This window comes from Salmo trutta, chromosome 26 (genome assembly GCF_901001165.1).
Source record: "Salmo trutta chromosome 26, fSalTru1.1, whole genome shotgun sequence".
NCBI classification, from domain to species: Eukaryota; Metazoa; Chordata; class Actinopteri; order Salmoniformes; family Salmonidae; genus Salmo; species Salmo trutta.
In genome coordinates, this window is record NC_042982.1 from 35,264,106 (window position 1) to 35,288,110 (window position 24,005).

At 43.8% G+C, this 24,005-nt stretch overlaps 1 protein-coding gene across 9 annotated transcripts in view; it reads right to left on the minus strand.

Moving 5' to 3' along the window:
- Nucleotides 1–24,005, minus strand: part of gria4a (glutamate receptor, ionotropic, AMPA 4a) — a 158,697-nt gene that overhangs the window by 123,040 nt on the left and 11,652 nt on the right. The gene's annotated exons all lie outside the window — the stretch shown is intronic.

Below are 24,005 nucleotides of genomic sequence, written 5' to 3' on the forward strand. Positions count from 1 at the left end.
TCTCTACCCCCTCCCTCTCTACTCCCTCCCTCCCTCTCTACTTCCTCCCTCTCTACTCCCTCCCTCTTTACTCCCTCCCATATCCTTTCTTCTTTCTCCATCTCTTCTCCCAAACTTGACCCCAAACATATTGCTGTACCTAATTTATTACCCCTCTCTCTCACTCACCACCTTACAATGATTACAGCTGACTCTCTCTCTCACTCACACACACTCATACACAGCATAGCGTGCTACTGTAAGGACTTTATTCCACACGTGTGCGTGTTCCAGTGCGCGCACACACACACACACTCACTCATATCATGCATTATTAATCTTTGTGAAGGCTAAGGAAGTGAATGAGAGACAGAGAAAGAGAGTGTGTGTGTGTGTGTGTGTGTGCTAATATGAAAGCACTCTCAGTCATTGATCTGCAGCCATATTGAACAGTTCTACTAACAGTTTACCAATAAGCACACATCTCCAAAAACTCCAGTAACTTCAGTAAACAAACATCTCACTGCCGTTTTCAACACACATAGTCCGAGCAGTTATATCCCTCCAGAGAGCTGCTCTGTTACTTCTGCCTATATCTGTACAGAAAGTAACTAATTGAAAGTCTCCATTGAAGGAACGAATAATGAAACACCTTACACTATCCATGGCTGTAGCTTGAGGCTAACTCATGTTCAACAGGGCTTCAGTGTTGAGCCAGCAGCATATGAGCTAGCAGCATATGAGCCAGCAGCATATGAGCCAGCAGCATATGAGCCAGCAGCATATGAGCCAGCAGCATATGAGCCAGCAGCATATGAGCCAGCAGCATATGAGCCAGCAGCATATGAGCCAGCAGCATATGAGCCAGCAGCATACCACCCTGGCTTTCCTCTGAAGCTAAGCAGAGTTGGTCCTGGTCAGTCCCTGGACGGGAGACCAGATGCTGCTGGAAGTGCCGTCGGAGGGCCAGTGGGAGGCACTTTTTCCTCTGGTAAAATAAAAATAAATTCCCAATACCCCAGGGCAGTGATTGGGGACATTGCACTATGCATATTGTTGTTGTCTTTCGGATGCTATGTTAAATGGGTGTCCTGACTGTCTGTGTTCACTAAAGATCCCATGGCACTTACTGTAGGGGTGTCAACTCCAGTGTCATGGATAAATTCTATGGCCACAGAATCATCCCCAGCTTCCAATTTGCTCATTCATCTCCTGTTCCCTGTAACTATTCCCCAGGTTGGTGCTGTAAATGAGAATGAGTTCTCAGTCAACTTACCTGGTAAAATTAAACATACAGATTAACTCAACAACCACAACTCCTTCAGAATGACAACAGCCTAATGAAACCACAACTCCTTCAGAATGACAACAGCATAACTCAACCACAATCACAACTCCTTCAGAATGACAACAGCCTAATGAAACCACAACTCCTTCAGAATGACAACAGCATAATGAAATCACAACTCCTTCAGAATGACAACAGCCTAATGAAACCACAACTCCTTCAGAATGACAACAGCCTAATGAAACCACAACTGCTTCAGAATGACAACAGCATAACTCAACCACAATCACAACTCCTTCAGAATGACAACAGCCTAATGAAACCACAACTCCTTCAGAATGACAACAGCCTAATGAAACCACAACTCCTTCAGAATTACAACAGCCTAATGAAACCACAACTCCTTCAGAATGACAACAGCCTAATGAAACCACAACTCCTTCAGAATGACGACAGTATAACTCAACCACAATCACAACTCCTTCAGAATGACAACAGCCTAATGAAACCACAACTCCTTCAGAATGATGACAGTATAACTCAACCACAATCACAACTCCTTCAGAATGACGACAGTATAACTCAACCACAATCACAACTCCTTCAGAATGACAACAGCCTAATGAAACCACAACTCCTTCAGAATGACAACAGCCTAATGAAACCACAACTCCTTCAGAATGACAACAGCATAACTCAACCACAATCACAACTCCTTCAGAATGACAACAGCATAATGAAACCACAACTCCTTCAGAATGACAACAGCTTAATGAAACCACAACTCCTTCAGAATGACAACAGCCTAATGAAACCACAACTCCTTCAGAATGACAACCGCATAACTCAACCACAATCACAACTCCTTCAGAATGACAACAGCATAATGAAACCACAACTCCTTCAGAATGACAACAGCATAATGAAACCACAACTCCTTCAGAATGACAACAGCATAACTCAACCACAATCACAACTCCTTCAGAATGACAACAGCATAACTCAACCACAATCACAACTCCTTCAGAATGACAACAGCCTAATGAAACCACAACTCCTTCAGAATGACAACAGCATAACTCAACCACAATCACAACTCCTTCAGAATGACAACAGCATAACTCAACCACAAACACGACTTCTCGACTGACTCATTGTACTCTGACCGTCCATGACCCCTGGATTAGGGGCGCTCAGCCAAGCGATTGAAAAATGGAGAGAGAAAAAGTGAAACAGGAAGAGAGAGGGAGAGTATATTGCCACGCCACAGTATTGTTATTTACTGCTGCTCTTTAATGAATTGTTATTCTTGTCTCTTACTTTTTTCTTTTTTTTCTTTCTTAAAACTGCATTGTTGGTTAATAGCTTGTAAGTAAGGATTTCACTGTAAGGTCCCCACCTGTTGTATTCGGCACATGTGACAAATAACATTTGATTTGATTTGAGAAAGGGAGCTGAAACGTCATAGACAGAGCAGTATTGTTCCTCCCAGTCCATTATGCCCTCCCTCCCTCCCTTAACATGAGCAATATACAACATACGCACGCATGAATGAACACACACAAACTCAAGCACACACACACACACACACACACACACACACACACACACACACACACAGTGAGGCTGATATAAATAGAAGCAGGAGAGTGTCCATCCATCACTGTGCCAGTCTGAAGGAGCAGATCAATAGTGTGTGTGTGACGCATTCCACTACCTCAGCAATAACAACCAGGAGAGTGAGTGGGCAAACCGTGACACGACTGTTAAAACACAGACAGAGAGACAGACACACACAAACACACACAGGTACCTTTGATTCGAAAGGTTAGGCTATCTCCCATTGTGCGTCTGTGTATGTGTTTGTGTGTGTGTGGTTGGACTCTCCAGAACAATCAGCTGAAATTGTATAATTATACATTTTTCCATTTGAATTAAATTGTTCTCTAGGGCTCCATAATACATTTTCCATTTCAATTCTATCTGATCCTATTTGTGGCACTGATGAATGAATCACCTTTTGGTTACCTAGCAATCTACCACACAACTAGAATTGGAAAGAGCCATTAGAATTTAGCACTTCAACAGCACTGTAGCCATTGTTATTATTAAGGTCAATACATGTGCAATACACTAACATACGCAGTAAGTGCTGTCTTACACACACACACACACACACACACACACACACACACACACACACACACACACACACACACACACACACACACACACACACACACACACACACACACAGTGAGGGAAAAAAGTATTTGATCCCCTGCTGATTTTGTACGTTTGCCCACTGACAAAGAAATTATCAGTCTATAATTTTAATGGTAGGTTTATTTGAACAGTGAGAGACAGAATAACAAAAAAAATCCAGAAAAACGCATGTCAAAAATGTTATAAAATGATTTGCATTTTAATGAGGGAAATAAGTATTTGACCCCTCTGCAAAACATGACTTAGTACTTGGTGGCAAATCCCTTGTTGGCAATCACAGAGGTCAGACATTTCTTGTAGTTGGCCACCAGGTTTGCACACATCTCAGGAGGGATTTTGTCCCACTGCTCTTTGCAGATCTTCTCCAAGTCATTAAGGTTTCGAGGCTGACGTTTGGCAACTCGAACCTTCAGCTCCCTCCACAGATTTTCTATGGGATTAAGGTCTGGAGACTGGCTAGGCCACTCCAGGACCTTAATGTGCGTCTTCTTGAGCCACTCCTTTGTTGCCTTTGCCGTGTGCTTTGGGTCATTGTCATGCTGGAATACCCATCCACGACTCATTTTCAATGCCCTGGCTGAGGGAAGGAGGTTATCACCCAAGATTTTAAGGTACATGACCCTGTCCATCGTCCCTTTGATGCGGTGAAGTTGTCCTGTCCCCTTAGCAGAAAAACACTCCCAAAGCATAATGTTTCCACCTCCATGTTTGACGGTGGGGATGGTGTTCTTGGGGTCATAGGCAGCATTCCTCCTCCTCCAAACACGGCGAGTTGAGTTGATGCCAAAGAGCTCCATTTTGGTCTCATCTGACCACAACACTTTCACCCAGTTGTCCTCTGAATCATTCAGATGTTCATTGGCAAACTTCAGACGGGCATGTATATGTGGTTTCTTGAGCAGGGGGAGCTTGCGGGCGCTGCAGGATTTCAGTCCTTCACGGCGTAGTGTTACCAATTGTTTTCTTGGTGACTATGGTCCCAGCTGCCTTGAGATCATTGACAAGATCCTCTCATGTAGTTCTGGGCTGATTCCTCACCGTTCTCATGATCATTGCAACTCCACGAGGTGAGATCTTGCATGAAGCCCCAGGCCGAGGGAGATTGACAGTTCTTTTGTGTTTCTTCCATTTGCGAATAATCGCACCAACTGTTGTCACCTTCTCACCAAGCTGCTTGGCGATGGTCTTGTAGCCCATTCCAGCCTTGTGTAGGTCTACAATCTTGTCCCTGACATCCTTGGAGAGCTCTTTGGTCTTGGCCATGGTGGAGAGTTTGGAATTTGATTGATTGATTGCTTCTGTGGACAGGTGTCTTTTATACAGGTAACAAACTGAGATTAGGAGCACTCCCTTTAAGAATGTGCTCCTAATCTCAGCTCGTTACCTGTATAAAAGACACCTGGGAGCCAGAAGTTTTTCTGATTGAGAGGGGGTCAAATACTTATTTCCCTCATTAAAATGCAAATCAATTTATAATATTTTTGACATGCGTTTTTCTGGATTTTTTGTCTTTGTTATTCTGTCTCTCACTGTTCAAATAAACCTACCATTAAAATTATAGACTGATAATTTTTTTGTCAGTGGGCAAACGTAGAAAATCAGCAGGGGATCAAATACTTTTTTCCCTCACTGTTGTACATACACACTTACATTGACACACACAGACTTACATAGACAAACACAAACATAGACACACAGTGACACACAGGCGAGACACTAGCCCACGGCTAATTAGTTCTAAAGATCAGCTCTATTAATAGCGTCTCATTACTGGTCGAGGTGGAGGAAGGAAGACTGGCTGTGTGTGTGTGTGTGTGTGTGTGTGTGTGTGTGTATAAAGGTCACTCATCTCATCTCTCAGTGAGACATAGGGTGCTCTGAGTGGCAGCAGTCATCAATATTAACCACCCCTCTACCTACCTTTCATTGACACACAGTATCTAACACTATTAATCACACACACACACACACACACACACACACACACACACACACACACACACACACACACACACACACACACACACACACACACACACACACACACACACACACACACACACACACACTGGCTGCTCATGACACAATCGTCTATGTGTGTGTTTCAGTCTGGTGTTCCTAGAGTGCACTTTGGAGTGTGCTATTGCATGCAGAATATGAACATTGAGGTGTTTTCAAGTGTGTGATAACTAAGATAGCAGGTAGTTTGTGCATGAGACATTGCTCAACACCACCGCACGCACGCATGTGCACGCGCACACACACACCTACCTACCTACAGTTACACACAGAGCAGAACTGCCACACTGCAATAAAAAGGTGAGACATACATCAGATGGTCTGTGCCCTGCGGTCCCAGAGAGAGAGAGATCACACTGAGCTGATATACACAGACACATCTGCATGTCATGAGAGCAGAGAGGATAAGGACATATGTTATTATTGTGCACAGGAAGGAGACAGACACAGAGAATTATAGAAATGGAGAGTCAGAGAAAGAGAGAAAGAGAGAAACATAAAAACATATACATCATCAATTACAAATCTTTGTGTAAGCTATTAAAGACTACCAGAACCCATTAGATTCTTCAATTACATTGAATGAACTACATGATAAAATACAAGCCCTTCACCCCATAGAGGCCTGTGGTGTTGATGATATCCTAAATGTCACGCTCTGACCTAGAGAGCTGTTTTTTCTCTGTCTAGTTAGGTCAGGGTGTGATAGAGGGTGGGCATTCTATGTTTGTATTTATAGGTTTTGGCCGGGTATGGTTTCCAATCGGAGGCAGCTGTCTATCGTTGTCTCTGATTGGAAGCCATACTTAGGCAGACTTTTTTCCTTTAGTTTTCGTGGGTAGTTGCTTTCTGTTTAGTTTGTAAACCTGACGGAACTGTTGGCTGTTATTTTGTCTAGTGTTCGTTTCCATTAAAGTATATATCTGTCACTGGCTGGCTCGAAGAACAACAGGAGAGGTAGAGTCAGGCGCAGGAGACAGAGAGTTCGTGACCACACTTCTTTATTTGAAGCAACTGGATGTGGTCTTCAAAGTATAGGGGCGCAGCCCTTAAATATTCTGCGATGGTGTACACAAAGAAAATAAACCACTGGCAGAAGGAAAACTCAGTACACGTTCTTTTCGCACAATTACTAATGACTAACCCAAAACAGGTGCGTGCCTACCTAGACCTAACCAAACGAAAGTGAAACAAAAAGGGATTGATGGTAGCTAGTAGGCCGGCGACGACGACCGCCGAGCTCCGCCCGGCCGAGGAGGGGCGCCACCATCCGTCACTGTCGTGACAATATCAATGAGCACTTTACACGCTGCGCCTTGGTCTCCTCTATACGACGCCTGTGACACTAAATTAAATTATAAAATATATATACCAAAATTCCAATTGGCTATACATAAACTCTTTAACATCATCCTTAGATCTGGCATCTTCCAAAATATTTGGAACCAATGACTGATCACCCCAATCCACAAAAGTGGATACAAATTTGACCCCAATAAATACTGTGGGATACGCGTCAACAGCAACCTTGGGAAAATCCTCTGCATTATCATTAACAGCAGACTCATACATTTCCATGTACACAAACAACATGCTTGTGGTTAAAATTGGCAAAAAACACACCCTGTCTCACCCCATGGCCACAGGGCCACAGGGCCACAGGGCCGTGGGGTGAGACAGGGTTACAGCTTAAGCCCCACCCTCTTCAACAAATTGTCGAGGGTACTAGACCTGTCTGCAGCACTGTTCTAGTACCTCACCCTACTAGAATCTGAAGTCAAATGTCTACTGTTTGCTGATGATCTGGTGCTTCTGTCACCAACCAAGGAGGACCTACAGCAGCACCTAGATCTTATTCACAGATTCTGTCAGATCTGGCCCTGACAGTAAATCTCAGTAAGACAAAAATAATGTTGTTCTAAAAAAGATCCCGTTGCCAGGACCACAAATACTGTACTGAACACGATGGGAGAGAGAGAGCTGGTTTCAAGCGCAGGGAGCAGCAGGTGTTTATTGTAAAGGACCACAGGAGGAGGCAGGTAGCTGGGTCCAGGGGCAGGCAGAAGGTCATACACAGGGGGTCCAAAAAGGGCAACAGTACAGGTAGGGAAAAGGCTAGTAACGTCTTCCGGGAGATCAGGCAATAGGTAGATATCAGGAAATCCGATAGGCTAAAGTACAGGCAGGGAATAGGCAAAAGGTGTTGTTAGTGAGGCAGGCCAAAACTATCATACACAGGAGGATTACATTATGGGAAAACCAGAGCTCCGAAAAGGAGTGTGTCACAAAACAAACAATACCTCACAATAATGGGGTGCAAAGAAATGAACTAAATAGTGTGTGATAATGACATACAGGTGTGTGAACAGGTGATCAGAATTCAGGTGATTGGGATCTGGAGAGTGAGCTGCGTTCAGGGGATGTAGGTGTTTGAGAGTGTGAGCTGGAAGCAGATGTTACATATACAAATTCCATCTAGACACCATTGCCCTAGAGCACACAAAAAACGATACGTACCTTGGCCTAAACAATAGCAACACAGGTAACTTCCACAAAGCTGTGAACGATCTGAGAGACAAGGCAAGAAGGGCCTTCTATGCCATAAAAAGGAACATACAATTCGACATACCAACTAGGATCTGGCTAAAAATACTTGAATCAGTTATAGAACCCATTGCACTTTATGGTTGTGAGGTTTGGGGTCCGCTCACCAACCAAGAATTCACAAAATGGGAAAAACACCAAATAGAGACTCTGCATGCAGAATTCTACAAAAATGTCCACTGTGTGCAATGTAAAACACCAAATAATGCATGCAGAGCAGAATTAGGCCGATACACGCAATTATAAAAATAGTTAAAATCTACAACCACCTAAAAGGAAGCGAAACCGAAACCTTCCATAAGAAAGCCATCACCTACAGAGAGATGAACATGGAGAAGAGTCCCCTAAGCAAGCTGGTCTGGGGCTCTGTTCACAAACACAAACAGACCCCACAGAGCCCCAGGACAGCAACACAATTAGACCCAACCAAATCATGAGAAAACAAAAAGATAATTACATTGGAAAGAATTAACAAAAAAACAGAGCAAACTAGAATGATATTTGGCCCTAAGAGTACACAGTGGCAGAATACCTGACCACTGTGACTGACCCAAAATTAAGGAAACTTTGACTATGTACAGACTATTGAGAAAGGCCGCTGTAGGCAGACCTGACTCTCAAGAGAATACAGGCTATGTGCACACTGCCCACAAAATGATGTGGAACCTGAGCTGCACTTCCTAACCTCCTGCCAAATGTATGACCATATTAGAGACACATATTTCCCTCAGATCACACAAATCCCAAATAATTATTATTTTGGAACTTTTATGAGTATAATATTTACCGTACATTTTTATTGTATATTTCACTTTTGTGTATTATCTACTTCACTTGCTTTGGCAATGTTAACACGTTTCCATGCCAATAAAGCCCTTAAACTGAATTGAAATTGAATTGAAATTGAATTGAATTGAGTGAGAGATATATAGAGAGAGGGGAGAGGAGATGAAGAAACCTAAATACAGCGATTGTGCAGCACTTCAAGGTAAGCGCAGGAATGACAGGAAGGTTTGAAGGCTTTCAATGAATAAGCAACTGTTTTTAGTCACAACGGTAAAACAGAGCGAGTCAAATGTCTCTCCTTCTTTCATGTTGTTGTATTTGAACGACAGAGCAATAAAAGAACAAAAAAACAAACACAAAATGAGACTGAGAATTTCTGTTTACAGCATAGCTATCGCTCTCAGGCAATACAGAACACAGAACAGACCACACAAACTCCGGTGTAACCTAAGGTTGCAATGGTCACAACTTGCAGACTTGTTTACGCTGCTGTGCGTTTTTGTTGCCGTTTTTACTTTGCTACCTGACGGTTTTTACTTTTTCATTACCGTATATTTTTACTTTTTCCGTATATTTTTACGTTTTTACTTTGCTACCTGACGGTTTTTACTTTTTCATTACCGTATATTTTTACTTTTTCCCTCACTCAACTTTTTTTTCATTCAACTTTCCTACCCCGGAGGTTTTATCTGGACATGGTTCGTCAGGACTTCAAACAGCCGAAGCTAAGTAACATTAACATGATGCCTTCTAATTGCAGTCGTTGTACTCATAATATACAGGAGAACGATCGCCTTACGGCAAGGATAGCTGTGCTGCAAGCCCAGCTTCAGACGCAATCGTTAGGCAAGGGTAATTTCAGTGTAGGAAAGGATGAAACAGCGTCTGTGCCACCAGCAAGTACAGATAGTAACGTTAGGATAAACCCCCTCGCACGGTCCCCGCAGCCGGACATCTTTCTCATGGCGTCTGGAGGGAAACGCTGTAGGAATGCTCAACCGGTGTCGCTTATTCAGCCGACAGAAACTTTCAACCGGTTCTCCCCGTTAAGTGAGTCGGAGTCGGAGGCCGAGACTTCTCTGGTCTCTGCTCCTCCCGCTGTGGGGTCTGAGACGCCGACGGCTCCCACCATTAGCTCTGACAAATTGAAAACCCTAGTCATTGGCGACTCCATTACCCGCAGTATTAGACTTAAAACTAATCATCCAGCGATCATACACTGTTTACCAGGGGGCAGGGCTACCGACGTTAAGGCTAATCTAAAGACGGTGCTGGCTAAAGCTAAAACTGGCGAGTGTAGAGAGTATAGAGATATTGTTATCCACGTCGGCACCAACGATGTTAGGCTGAAACAGTCAGAGGTCACCAAGCGCAACATAGCTTCAGCGTGTAAATCAGCTAGAAAGATGTGTCGGCATCGATTAATTGTCTCTGGCCCCCTCCCAGTTAGGGGGAGTGATGAGCTCTACAGCAGAGTCTCACAACTCAATCGCTGGATGAAAACTGTTTTCTGCCCCTCCCAAAAGATAGAATTTGTAGATAACTGGCCCTCTTTCTGGGATTCACCCACAAACAGGACCAAGCCTGGCCTGCTGAGGAGTGACGGACTACATCCTAGCTGGAGGGGTGCTCTCATCTTATCTACGAACATAGACAGGGCTCTAACTCCTCTAGCTCCACAATGAAATAGGGTGCAGGCCAGGCAACAGGCTGTTAGCCAGCCTGCCAGCTTAGTGGAGTCTGCCACTAGCACAGTTAGCGTAGTCAGCTCAGCTTTCCCCATTGAGACCGTGTCTGTGCCTCGATCTAGGTTGGGCAAAACTAAAAATGGCGGTGTTCGCTTCAGTAATCTTACTAGTATAAAGACCTCCTCCATTGTGATACTTCACATCTCAAAATTGGGTTACTTAATGTTAGATCCCTCACTTCCAAGGCAGTTATAGTCAATGAACTAATCACTGATCATAATCTTGATGTGATTGGCCTGACTGAAACATGGCTTAAGCCTGATGAATTTACTGTGTTAAATGAGGCCTCACCCCCTGGTTACACTAGTGACCATACCCCCCGTGCATCCGGCAAAGGCGGAGGTGTTGCTAACATTTACGATAGCAAATTTCAATTTACAAAAAAAAAAACAATGACGTTTTCATCTTTTGAGCTTCTAGTCATGAAATCTATGCAGCCTACTCAATCACTTTTTATAGCTACTGTTTACAGGCCTCCTGGGCCATATGCAGTGTTCCTTACTGAGTTCACTGAATTCCTATCGGATCTTGTAGTCATAGCAGATAATATTCTAATTTTTGGTGACTTTAACATTCACATGGAAAAGTCCACAGACCCACTCCAAAAGGCTTTCGGAGCCATCATCGACTCAGTGGGTTTTGTCCAACATGTCTTTGGACCTACTCACTGCCACAGTCATACTCTGGACCTAGTTTTGTCCCATGGAATAAATGTTGTGGATCTTAATGTTTTTCCTCATAATCCTGGATTATCGGACCACCATTTTATTGCGTTTACAATTGCAACAAATAATCTGCTCAGACCCCAACCAAGGAAGATTAAAAGTCGTGCTATAAATTCTCAGACAACCCAAAGATTCCTTGATGCCCTTCCAGACTCCCTCTGCCTACCCAAGGACGTCAGAGGACAAGAATCAGTTAACCACCTAACCGAGGAACTCAATTTAACCTTGCGCAATACCCTAGATGCAGTTGCACCCCTAAAAATTTAAAACATCTGTCATAAGAAACTAGCTCCCTGGTATACAGAAAATACACGAGCTCTGAAGCAAGCTTCCAGAAAATTGGAACGGAAACTGGAAGTCTTCCGACTAGCTTGGAAAGACAGTACCGTGCAGTATCGAAGAGCCCTCACTGCTGCACGATCATCCTATTTTTCCAACTTAATTGAGGAAAATAAGAACAATCCGAAATTTCTTTTTGACACTGTCGCAAAGCTAACTAAAAAGCAGCATTCGCAAATGGAGGATGGCTTTCATTTCAGCAGTAATAAATTTAGGAACTTCTTTGAGGAAAAGATCATGATCATTAGAAAGCAAATTACGGACTCCTCTTTAAATCTGGGTATTCCTCCAGGGCTCCATTGTCCTGAGTCTGCACAACTCTGCCAGGACCTAGGATCAAGGGAGATACTAAAGTGTTTTAGTACTATATCTCTTGACATAATGATGAAAATAATCATGGCCTCCAAACCCTCAAGCTGCATACTGGACCCTATTCCAACTAAACTACTGAAAGAGCTGCTTCCTGTGCTTGGCCCTCCTATGTTGAACATAATAAACGGCTCTCTATCCACCGGATGTGTACCAAGCTCACTAAAAGTGGCAGTAATAAAGCCTCTCTTGAAAAAGCCGAATCTTGACCCAGAAATTATAAAAAACTATCGGCCTATATCGAATCTTGCATTCCTCTCAAAAATTTTAGAAAAAGTTGTTGCGCAGCAACTCACTGCCTTCCTGAAGACAAACAATGTATACGAAACGCTTCAGTCTGGTTTTAGACCCCATCATAGCACTGAGACTGCACTTGTGAAGGTGGTAAATGACCTTTTAATGACGTCAGACCGAGGCTCTGCATCTGTCCTCATGCTCCTAGATCTTAGTGCCGCTTTTGATACCATCGATCACCACATTCTTTTGGAGAGATTGGAAACCCAAATTGGTCTACATGGACAAGTTCTGGCCTGGTTTAGATCTTATCTGTCGGAAAGATATCAGTTTGTCTCTGTGAATGGTTCGTCCTCTGACAAATCAATTGTAAATTTCGGTGTTCCTCAAGGTTCCGTTCTAGGACCACTATTGTTTTCACTATATATTTTACCTCTTGGGGATGTCATTCGAAAACATAATGTTAAATTTCACTGCTATGCGGACGACACACAGCTGTACATTTCAATGAAACATGGTGAAGCCCCAAAATTGCCCTCGCTAGAAGCCTGTGTTTTAGACATAAGGAAGTGGATGGCTGCAAATTTTCTACTTTTAAACTCGGACAAAACAGAGATGCTTGTCCTAGGTCCCAAGAAACAAAGAGATCTTCTGTTGAATCTGACAATTAATCTGGATGGTTGTACAGTCGTCTCAAATAAAACTGTGAAGGACCTCGGCATTACTCTGGACCCTGATCTCTCTTTTGAAGAACATATCAAGACTGCTTCAAGGACAGCTTTTTTCCATCTACGTAACATTGCAAAAATCAGAAACTTTCTGTCCAAAAATGACGCAGAAAAATTAATCCATGCTTTTGTTACTTCTAGGCTCGACTACTGCAATGCTCTACTTTCCGGCTACCCGGATAAAGCACTAAACAAACTTCAGTTAGTGCTAAATACGGCTGCTAGAATCCTGACTAGAACCAAAAAATTTGATCATATTACTCCAGTGCTAGCCTCCCTACACTGGCTTCCTGTTAAGGCAAGGGCTGATTTCAAGGTTTTACTGCTAACCTACAAAGCATTACATGGGCTTGCTCCTACCTATCTTTCCGATTTGGTCCTGCCGTACATACCTACACGTACGCTACGGTCACAAGACGCAGGCCTCCTAATTGTCCCTAGAATTTCTAAGCAAACGGCTGGAGGTAGGGCTTTCTCCTATAGAGCTCCATTTTTATGGAATGGTCTGCCTACCCATGTGAGAGACGCAGACTCAGTCTCAACCTTTAAGTCTTTACTGAAGACTTATGTCTTCAGTAGGTCCTATGATCAAGTATAGTCTGGCCCAGGAGTGTGAAGGTGAACGGAAAGGCTGGAGCAACGAACCGCCCTTGCTGTCTCTGCCTTGTCGGTTCCCCTCTTCCCACTGGGATTCTCTGCCTCTAACCCTTTTACAGGGGCTGAGTCACTGACTTAATGGTGTTCTTCCATGCCGTCCATGGGAGGGGTGCGTCACTTGAGTAGGTTGAGCCACTGACGTGGTCTTCCTGTCTGGGTTGGCGCCCCCCCCTTGGGTTGTGCCGTGGCGGAGATCTTTGTGGGCTATACTCGGCCTTGTCTTCGGACGGTAAGTTGGTGGTTGTAGATATCCCTCTAGTGGTGTGGGGGCTGTGCTTTGGCAAAGTGGGTGGGGTTATATCCTGCCTGTTTGGCCCTGTCCGGGGGTATCATCGGATGGGGCCACAGTGTCTTCTGATCCCTCCTGTCTCAGCCTCCAGTATTTATGCTGCAGTAGTTTATGTGTCGGGGGGCTAGGGTCAGTCTGTTACATCTGGAGTATTCTCTTGTCTTATTCGGTGTCCTGTGTGAATGTAAATATGCTCTCTCTAATTCTCTCTTTCTTTCTTTCTTTCTTTCTCTCAGAGGAACTGAGCCCTAGGACCATGCCTCAGGACTACCTGGCATGATGACTCCTTGCTGTCCCCAGTCCACCTGGCCATGCTGCTGCTCCAGTTTCAACTGTTCTGCCTGCGGCTACGGAACCCTGACCTGTTCACCGGACGTGCTTGTTGCACCCTCGACAACTACTATGATTATTATTATTTGACCATGCTGGTCATTTACGAACATTTTAACATCTTGACCATGTTCTGTTATAATATCCACCCGGCACAGCCAGAAGAGGACTGGCCACCCCTCATAGTCTGGTTCCTCTCTAGGTTTCTTCCTAGGTTTTTGGCCTTTCTCAGGAGTTTTTCCTAGGGAGTTTTTCCCAGCCACCGTGCTTCTTTCACATGCATTGCTTGCTGTTTGGGGTTTTAGGCTGGGTTTCTGTACAGCACTTTGAGATTTCAGCTGATGTACGAAGGGCTATATAAATAAATTTGATTTGATTTGATTTGATTTGAGAACAGAAGGAACTGACACACACGCACATACGCACACACACACACGCACGCACACACACACACACGCACGCACACACACACACACACACGCACATACATACACATGCACGCACGCACACACACACACACACACACACACTCTTACCAAACCAAATGCAGAATAATAAAGCGGTAACAAGCATAGTTAGGGAGTCTGTGTGTCATATCAGTGCTCTCCTATCTGGGGATAGTGGACTGTCAGGAGGTCAGGGCAGGGACACAAACAAGACTGGGTCTCTATCCTCTCATCTCTTTCTATCCTCTCCATTTCTCCCTGTCATCCTCTCCCTTTCTATTGGCGCTGTAATGAAAAGATTGAATGAGAGAAACACAGAAAGGAGCAGTTGAGTTCAGTGAAGGGCTATATGTGTCAGTTGGAATCAGGCAGTGTGGTGGTGGTCTGTCTCTGTCATATTCTGTTTTTTATAAGTGGATGTTTGTGAGAGTATGAGTAATCTGCCAAATGTGTGTAAGTGTGTGTTTGCCAAAACATAAAACTGGAAGAACATGACAGAGGGGATTTTGGGAGATGTAGTACAGGGTGTCAGGGAACCGTACGTGTATTTGTGTGTGTGTTTGTGTGTGTATTTGTGTGTGTATTTGTGTGTGTGTGTGTGTGTGTGAAATAGGAGCTACATAGAAGCAGTAACCACTCCCTCTCTACTGATGCCTCCTAGACCCTCTCTAACTCCAACACATCATCATCCATTAGACTCCCAGACTAGTGTGTTTTGGCCTCCAATAACCCGTCTACATCAGACTAGTGTGTGTTTTGGCCTCCAATAACCCCAGTCTACATCAGACTAGTGTGTGTTTTGGCCTCCAATAACCCCAGTCTACATCAGACTAGTGTGTGTTTTGACCTCCAAAAACCCCAGTCTATATCAGACTAGTGTGTGTTTTGGCCTCCAATAACCCCAGTCTACATCAGACTAGTGTGTGTTTTGGCCTCCAATAACCCCAGTCTACATCAGACTAGTGTGTGTTTTGACCTCCAATAACCCCAGTCTATATCAGACTAGTGTGTTTTGACCTCCAATAACCCCAGTCTACATCAGACTAGTGTGTTTTGGCCTCCATTAACCCCAGTCTGCATCAGACTAGTGTGTGTTTTGACCTCCAATAACCCCAGTCTACATCAGACTAGTGTCACAACTTCCGCCAAAGTCGGTTCCTCTCCTTGTTCGGCGGTCGACGTCACCGGTCTTCTAGCCATCGCCGATCCACCTTTCATTTTCCATTTGTTTTGTCTTGTTTTCCCACACACCTGGTTTACATTTCCCTCATTACTTGTCGTGTATTTAACCCTCTGTTCCCCCCATGTCTGTGTGTGAAATTGTTTGTTGTCGAGGTTGGCATGCTTCCGGCTGGTTTACGCCAGGTTTTGTTTTATTACCTGTGCTTTGTGGCAGCCTTACTTGTTCTTTGGGCATTTATTTTGTGACGCAGTTGCATTCTGTTACCATGATTGCCTTAGTAAAGTGCTTTGTCCACTCATTTCTGCTCTCCTGTGCCTGACTTCCATGCACCAGCTACACTCACCCCTTGACAACTAGTGTGTTTTGACCTCCAATAACCCCAGTCTACATCAGACTAATGTGTGTTTTGACCTCCAATAACCGCAGTCTACATCAGACTAGTGTCTTGTCTCTGACTGATTAAGTTACATGACATGCTATTTTATCAAATCGATTACCTAACATTTTAATGATTACGTGATTGAATTAAACCATACAACAATTAAACCATTAATAACCTGGGGCATCATGGAAGCAATAATTTATAGAGAGCAGTTATCTCCTGAATCCACTCTCTTAAAGATCTGAAGATTTTTTATATCAATAGCGGTCAATTATTAATCATCACATTGATCAGTCTCATTCTGATTGTCGTAAGTACTTGGTTATCTGCACGAACCCAAGCTAATAAGTTGAATCAGCAATACACAAATTGGCTTAATTATTTATTTACTAAATACCTAAATAATTACATATATATACACAAGATAGATCACACATCGATTACTAATCATGTCATGAAAAGCCCCTAGTGTGCTAACCCGATATGACGGCTGGTTACACAAAGGAAGGGGGTTTGTGTCATAGGCGTCGAAAGGGACAGACCAAGGCGCAGCGGGTATAGTGCTCATCTTCTTTCTTTATTTTGATAAAGTGAACACCTAAACAAAAATACTAACATACGTCAAAACGACAGTTCCGTAAGGTACAAGACTATAACGGAAAACAACCACCCACAAAAACACAGGAAAACAGGCTGCCTAAGTATGGCTTCCAATCAGAGACAACGAAAGATACCTGCCTCTGATTGGAAGCCATACCTGGCCACACAATGAAAAAGAAACATAGAAATAGAAAACTAGAACCAAAATCCCCTAGAACCAAAAACCAAACACTCCCTGCCACGCCCTACAATGACAAATAACCCCTGTACTGGTCAGGACATGACAGTTTGAATGAAAGAGCGGGAAGACTGAGGGACTAAAGGATTGGGTCTATCGGACCTTGAGAAGCTATGCTACCGTAAATACAGAATCTTATGCATTCTAAAAACTGCCCATTCGGAAAAGGAAAATGCAAGATATATATATATATATTTACTCTGAGCTGCGCTTCGATAGATGGGTCGAAGATGGAAGACTGGTTTACCCAGCAGAGATCGCCGTTGTCCTTTGAAGAATTTTTCTGGTAGTTGTGTTGTAGAGCGGATACGTTAAAGTACCCTGTCGTTCTTCGGAGATTGTCTGTCTTTTCCTAGGCCAAGTACATTTACAGCTGCAGCTGATAACTCAACGTCTAGGATGTATCACTTCTTTAGTGAATAATCGTTCAAAGTTCATACCAAGTTGCCATAATCAGCTTGCGCTGTATTCTGGCTGGTCTAGTCAAAATTCACCATTCCAGCGTGCTGATCGTCACCTCCACGTTGAAATTCACCCTTTTAAATGTTAGGACAGCAGTCCTAACATTTCTGGAACTAAATGTTAATTTTGTTAGGTTGTAGATTAAATTAGCCCTTTTAAACATATGGACACCAGTCCTCACGTCATCGGGAACTAAGTTTGACTTCCGTCAACGGGCTTTTGTACTGGAAGAGAGAAGGGTGTGTTTCATAGTTCTCAACCAATGTCTGTTCACTTGGGCGTGGCCACTGATTGGGTCTACGTTTTACTATGAAACAATTATCTTATTAAGGAGGCTAAAATTAAATTTCATCTTTTCACAAATAGTTTCATATTTAAACATTTAAATTGCATAACAATTCCATGTGAATCTGATAACTAGAATATGTAGACTTTCCAAGATAAGATTTCTGTCGTCCTATCAACAGATATAATGTCCCAGACACCAACTGATCTGACATCATATTCTTTAAGTACCAATGGACACTTTCAACTGGTTGAGAAAGGGAAATATTGTTCCATTCCCCAACCTTTTGATGTTACCATACTCTCTCTATGTTAACAAAGGCCTTTCCAAGAGTCCACTCTGTAGAGTGGAGAGAAAAGGGAGAAAGGTATTTATGGGGGTGTCATAAACCTCACCCAGCAGGGCAACTTCATGACACCAGTGTGTGGTATTGACCTCTAATAACCCCAGTCTACATCAGACTAGTGTGTGGTATTGACCTCTAATAACCGGACTACACAGTGGCGTACCGCAGACTGAGCAAATTTTAAAGCTATTTTCATGCCATCCGCCTATGTCAGCTATCCGCCTATGTCAGTCATCCGCCTATGTCAGCCATCCGCCTATGTCAGCCATCCGCCTATGTCAGCCATCCGCCTATGTCAGCCATCCGCCTATGTCAGCCATCCGCCTATGTCAGCCATCCGCCTATGTCAGCCATCCGCGTCTGCGGTGGAAGGTGGCCGAGCTACAGCGGTGGTTGTCATGAGACACCCTGAAAATCGGTCTTCTCACAAAAACGTCGGTAGCGACGGAACAGTTTGGAAAGGGGAGACTCACGAACATGTTTTTTTTCGTTTTGCTCTACAAACCCCACGAGTGTCACGGGACTCGTCTGAAGGTTACCCATACAACCCATACAAACGAATGAAAGTATGAAGGAAGTTTTGTGTCTCACTTCAAAACCTTATTGCTTGCGATCCATTTTTTGGCTGTATTTTTAGCCATTTATAAACCTGTTATTCAATGTGTTTGTATGGGCTGTAGTAGTATTATTTTATACCTAAAGGGGTCCTAAATTTAAAATCACATAGCTAAATGTTATGACCATCTTAAAACAGTTCCATATGTTAGCTTAGTATCACCCCCCCCCCCCCCCAAAAATTCTACACATATTGCCATGGGGAAGAGAGAAAAACGTGCCATTTTATAACTAATCTCATGCTATTCTGCACATCTTGCAATGAAGATGAGAGAATTTTGCATTTTGAAAGCTAATTTCCTGCCATTCTACACATTTCGCCATGAGGCTGAGAGTACATTTTGCAGTTTTACAGTTAATTTCTTGTAATTCTAAAAGTTTTTAGCCATGGCTTGTGACCTGTTCATATGCTATCTGGGGAGGGGGGGGGGGGGCCTTGCCTAGTCACATGTACATATTACCTCAATTACCTACACTATTGTACCTTGTACCCTTGCACATTAACTCAGTAACGGTTCTCCTTGTATATAGTCTCATTACTACCTCGTACCCCTGCACATTAACTCAGTACCTGTTCTTCTTGTATATAGTCTCAGTACTACCTCGTACCCCTGCACATTGACTCGGTACCGGTTCTCCTTGTATATAGTCTCAGTACTACCTCGTACCCCTGCACATTAACTCGGTACCGGTTCTCCTTGTATATTGTCTCATTACTACCTCGTACCCCTGCACATTAACTCGGTACCGGTTCTCCTTGTATATAGTCTCAGTACTACCTCGTACCCCTGCACATTGACTCAGTACCGGTTCTCCTTGTATATAGTCTCAGTACTACCTCGTACCCCTGCACATTAACTCGGTACCGGTTCTCCTTGTATATAGTCTCAGTACTACCTCGTACCCCTGCACATTAACTCAGTACCTGTTCTCCTTGTATATAGTCTCATTACTACCTCGTACCCCTGCACATTAACTCAGTACCTGTTCTCCTTGTATATAGTCTCATTACTACCTCGTACCCCTGCACATTAACTCAGTACCTGTTCTCCTTGTATATAGTCTCAGTACTACCTCGTACCCCTGCACATTAACTCAGTACCTGTTCTCCTTGTATATAGTCTCAGTACTACCTCGTACCCCTGCACATTGACTCAGTACCGGTTCTCCTTGTATATAGTCTCAGTACTACCTCGTACCCCTGCACATTAACTCGGTACCGGTTCTCCTTGTATATAGTCTCATTACTACCTCGTACCCCTGCACATTGACTCAGTACCGGTTCTCCTTGTATATAGTCTCAGTACTACCTCGTACCCCTGCACATTGACTCGGTACCTGTTCTCCTTGTATATAGTCTCAGTACTACCTCGTACCCCTGCACATTGACTCGGTACCGGTTCTCCTTGTATATAGTCTCAGTACTACCTCGTACCCCTGCACATTGACTCGGTACCGGTTCTCCTTGTATATAGTCTCAGTACTACCTCGTACCCCTGCACATTGACTCGGTATCTGATAGTCTCATTATTGTTATTGCTACTATTTCCTTTTTATTTTTCTTCCTTTTTAATTCTGCATTGTTGGGAAAGGGCTCGCATGTAAGTTTTTCATGGTAAAGTCTTGACCTGTTTTATTCGGCGCATGTGAAAATAAAATTTGATTTAATTTGGTTTCCCTGTATGGATGGGGCAAGACAGAGATATATTCTCCATGATTACATAATCAAAACAATCCTTCCATCCATGCCTTCCCGAAAGGTCTACTGTATGTGAGTGAAATGTAACATCTGTTAGTTAATAAAAAGCATAAACAGCAAGTATAAACAAACTGTCTCCAGACCTATGAGCCACCATCATCATCATCGTCTTCATCATCATCATCACTGTCAATATATCCTTGTCATTGTTGTCGCCATCATTTGTATTTAATTGTATTTAACCTTTATTTAACTAGGCAAGTCAGTTAAGAACAAATTCTTATTTACAATGACGGCCTACTCTAACCCGTATGATGCTGGGCCAATTGTGCGCCGGCCTATGGGAGATCATAATCATGACGTCATCACACACACACACACACACACACACACACACACACACACACACACACACACACACACACACACACACACACACACACACACACACACACACACACTCACACACACACACACACACACACACACACACACACACACACACACACACACACACACACACACACACACTCAGACACACACTCAGACACACACTCAGACACACACTCAGACACTCAGACACTCTGAATAAGGAGTGAATATGAAAAAATGTGACCCTGAGATCTGTTGTTCCTGTATGAAAGAGTGATCTAGTTAATGGTCTTTTCAGGTCTCTGAGTGATGTAGTTAATGGTCTTTATAGGTCTCTGAGTGATGTAGTTAATGGTCTTTATAGGTCTCTGAATGATGTAGTTAATGGTCTTTTCAGGTCTCTGAGTGATGTAGTTAATGGTCTTTATAGGTCTCTGAGTGATCTAGTTAATGGTCTTTTCAGGTCTCTGAGTGATGTAGTTAATGGTCTTTTCAGGTCTCTGAGTGATGTAGTTAATGGTCTTTTCAGGTCTCTGAGAGATCTAGTTAATGGTCTTTATAGGTCTCTGAGTGATGTAGTTAATGGTCTTTTCAGGTCTGAGTGATGTAGTTAATGGTCTTTATAGGTCTCTGAGTGATCTAGTTAATGGTCTTTATAGGTCTCTGAGTGATGTAGTTAATGGTCTTTTCAGACTACTCAAGGTCAGACGATTATCATTTTCATTCGGAACGTCTCACAAGAGCAGGAGATTCATTTAGAGATTGATTTACCATACCTGTTTAGAGGACAAAGAAGGTAAAATATGCATAGAGAGAGAGAGAGAGAGAGAGAGAGAGAGAGAGAGAGGCAAAGAGAGAGGGAGAGAGAGATATAAAGCGAGAGAGAGAGAGAGAAAGAGAGAGAGAGAGAGAGAGAGAGAGAGAGAGAGAGAGAGAGAGAGATGAAATTGTTCCGCTTGTTATTCCCCGCCTCAGGAAAAAGAGGGAAAACTGTCGGAGCAGACGGATACGTTCACAGAGCAGCGCTTCATTTGCCAAACATTCCTCCCCTGATGAGCCTGGAAAGTGTGTGTGTGTGTGTTTGGTTTTACTATCCTTGTGGGGCCCAGAAGTCCTCAGAAGTTAGGGGTTTGGCTCAGGAGTTAAGGTTAGGTTTAGGATTTGTCCCCACAAGGATAGTAAAACAAACGTGTGTGTGTACATGTGTGCATGTGTGCATGTTTGTATGTGTGTATACGTGTATGTGTGTATGAGTGTGTAAGTGTGCATGTGTGCATGTGTGCATGTGTGCATGTGTGCATTTGTGCATGTTTGTATGTGTGTATATGTGTATGTGTGTGTCTGTGTGTATGAGTGTGTATGTGTGCATGTGTGTCTGTGTGCATGTGTGCATGTGTGCATGTGTGCATGTGTGTATGTGTGTATACGTGTATGTGTGTGTCTGTGTGTATGAGTGTGTATGTGTGCATGTGTGTCTGTGTGCATGTGTGCATGTGTGCATGTGTGTATGAGTGTGTATGTGTGCATGTGTGTCTGTGTGTATGTGCGTGTATGCGTGCATGTGTGTGTGTGTATGCGTGCGTGTACCATCCATCGACATGCGACATGAGGCGCACAGAGGGAATGACTAGAGGGAGACCCTGTTACTGTGACTGGAGAGAGACCTTGTTACTGTGACTAGAGAGAGACCCTGTTACTGTGACTGGAGAGAGACCCTGTTACTGTGACTAGAGAGAGACCCTGTTACTGTTACTGGAGAGAGACCCTGTTACTGTGACTGGAGAGAGACCTTGTTACTGTGACTAGAGAGAGACACTGTGACTGTGACTGGAGAGAGACCCTGTTACTGTGACTAGAGAGAGACACTGTGACTGGAGAGAGACCCTGTTACTGTGACTGGAGAGAGACCCTGTTACTGTGACTGGAGAGATACCCTGTTACTGTGACTAGAGAGAGACCCTGTTACTGTGACTAGAGAGAGACCCTGTTACTGTGACTGTAGAGATACCCTGTTACTGTTACTGGAGAGAGACCCTGTTACTGTGACTAGAGAGAGACACTGTGACTGGAGAGAGACCCTGTTACTGTGACTAGAGAGAGACCCTGTCTGGAGAGAGAGACCCTGTTACTGTGACTGGAGAGAGACCCTGTTACTGTGACTGGAGAGAGACCCTGTTACTGTGACTGGAGAGAGACCCTGTCTGGAGAGAAAGACCCTGTTACTGTGACTGGAGAGAGATCCTGTCTGGAGAGAGAGACCCTGTTACTGTGATGGAGAGAGACCCTGTCTGGAGAGAGATACCCTGTTACTGTGACTGGAGAGAGACCCTGTCTGGAGAGAGAGACCCTGTTACTGTGACTGGAGAGAGACCCTGTTACTATGACTGGAGAGAGACCCTGTCTGGAGAGAGAGACCCTGTTACTGTGACTGGAGAGAGACCCTGTCTGGAGAGAGACCCTGTTACTGTGACTAGAGAGATACCTTGTTACTGTGACTGGAGAGAGACCCTGTTACTCTTACTGGAGAGAGACCCTGTTACTGTGACTGGAGAGAGACCCTGTTGCTGTTACTGGAGAGAGACCCTGTTACTGTGACTGGAGAAAGACCCTGTTACTGTGACTGGAGAGAGACCCTGTTACTGTGACTAGAGAGAGACCCTGTTACTGTGACTGGAGAGAGACACTGTGACTGGAGAGAGACACTGTTACTGGAGAGAGACCCTGTTACTGTGACTAGAGAGAGACCCTGTTACTGTGACTGGAGAGAGACACTGTGACTGGAGAGAGACACTGTTACTGGAGAGAGACCCTGTTACTGTGACTAGAGAGAGACCCTGTTACTGTGACTAGAGAGAGACCCTGTTACTGTGACTGGAGAGAGACCCTGTTACTGTGACTAGAGAGATACCCTGTTACTGTGACTAGAGAGATACCTTGTTACTGTGACTGGAGAGAGACCCTGTTACTGTTACTGGAGAGAGACCCTGTTACTGTGACTGGAGAGAGACCCTGTTACTGTAACTAGAGAGAGACCCTGTTACTGTGACTGGAGAGA